The 1,738-nt window shown below is 44.9% G+C and overlaps 1 pseudogene; it reads right to left on the bottom strand.

Annotated features, from left to right (window-relative positions):
• Positions 1–210: 210 nt before the first annotated feature.
• Positions 211–360, bottom strand: LOC104273613 (annotated as a pseudogene).
• Positions 361–1,738: the final 1,378 nt, after the last annotated feature.

Below are 1,738 nucleotides of genomic sequence, written 5' to 3'. Positions count from 1 at the left end.
AAGATAATTTTTAAATCTGCAAAAGCTTCAGTGTGTACTCTAGCCGTACATGCAAAATGAAGAAGTTACCAATGTCAGTGTGTCTTCAGACAGCAAATTATGTCTGATGGCTTACTGTAGATGCACAGAAAACCCTAAAGAAAGAAACTGCTGATCAGCACAGTGAGGTGTCTAAATCAAGATGAATGGCCAAGCAAGTGCAGAGGTATTCTATGCAGAATTGATTTTATTTGCTTTAATCGTAGCTTCAATCTCTTCCATGATTGGCACCGGCCCTGCATAGTTATTAGTTTCAATAGCTTCTAATTTCTTCTGATAGTCAGCTGGCAAGTCATTCTGTTTTGCACCCATGCAAATAACCTGTAATCAAAATGGAGAGGGGGAAAAAAAATAGCCTTGAATAACAGTGTTAGGAAGGACAAAGCCTCCATTTACTCATACAGGAAGAACCACTTCATGCAACAAGAGAATTTATCCCCGATAATGCTACTTGTACCTGAAGATTGCCCTAAGCCTTCTGGAAGACCACTGAAGACCTTAATAGTGTCAACAAAAATACTCTGAAAAGGCTGGAAACCACCAAGGCATGCCCCCAAGATTCTGAAATGTTACTAATGTGCACAAGACTCTACAATAAGCTGTTATTTGGTTATTGCATTCTTTCTTCCGGCAAGGATGAGAACTGCTTTTTACACAGCCAGCCTTAGTATCACATCTGAGTGAGACGCAGCATATATTATTGAAGTTATTTTTAAAACTAATCTGTTCAAATCCAAAGCAGAACAGTAAAGTACCTAGGCAGGTTATGGGAGTAACAGAAAGAGATACTTATCTTAGTGAAAAAGCACAGCTTCCCTAGAGTTTGCTACTGCAGCTTTCCTTCTACATACAAAATATTGGCGCAAGAGAAAGTAAGTGACAGTGAGAGGAAAAGACGAGGTTGTGGGAGCCAAGGCTTGAAAGAGACACCAGCAGGTTCCCATGTAGAAATGAATCATAGAATCATAGAACGGCCTAGGCTGGAAGGGACCTTAGAGATCATCTAGTCCTAGTACAATCTCCCTGTCATGGGCACGGATGCCTCTCAACTAGATCAGGCTACTCAAGGCTCCGTCCAACCTGGCCTTGAACACCTGCAGGGAGGGGGCAGCCACAGCGTCTCGGGGCAATTTATTCCAAAGTCTTGCCACCCTCGTACTGAAGAATTTCTTCCTAAGATCTAAATCTATTCTCCTTCAACTTAAACCCATTTCCCCTTGTCCTATCAGTGGACACTCTTGTAAAAAGTCCCTCCCCAGCCTTCCTGTAGGTTCCCTTCAGCTATTGGAAGGCAGCTATTAGGTCCCCGAAGTCTTCTCTTTTCAAGACTGACTCGTAGCAGAGGTGATCCAGCCCCTGGATCATCCTTGTGGCCTCCTCTGAACACGCTCCAACAGATCCACATCCCTCTTATGGTGGGGACACCAGAACTGGACGTAGTACTTGAGGACATCTCACCAGAGCAGAGCAGAGGGGGAGAATCCCCTCTCTTGACCTGCTGACCACGCTTCTCTTGATCCATCCCAGGATGCAGTTGGCCTTCTCGGCTGCAGGAGCGCCCTGCTGGCTCATGTTGAGCTTCTCGTCTATCAACCCCCCCAAATCCTTCTCTTCAGGGCTACTCTCAACCCACTCTGTGTCCAGTTTGTATCTGTGCTTAGGATTGGTCCAACCCAGGTACAGGACCTTGCATTTTGAC

The sequence above is a fragment of the Apaloderma vittatum genome, unplaced genomic scaffold (assembly GCF_000703405.1).
Source record: "Apaloderma vittatum isolate BGI_N311 unplaced genomic scaffold, ASM70340v1 scaffold39534, whole genome shotgun sequence".
Lineage (NCBI taxonomy): Eukaryota > Metazoa > Chordata > Aves > Trogoniformes > Trogonidae > Apaloderma > Apaloderma vittatum.
The sequence above is the reverse complement of the archived record's forward strand: the minus strand, read 5'-3'. Positions and strand labels throughout refer to the sequence as shown.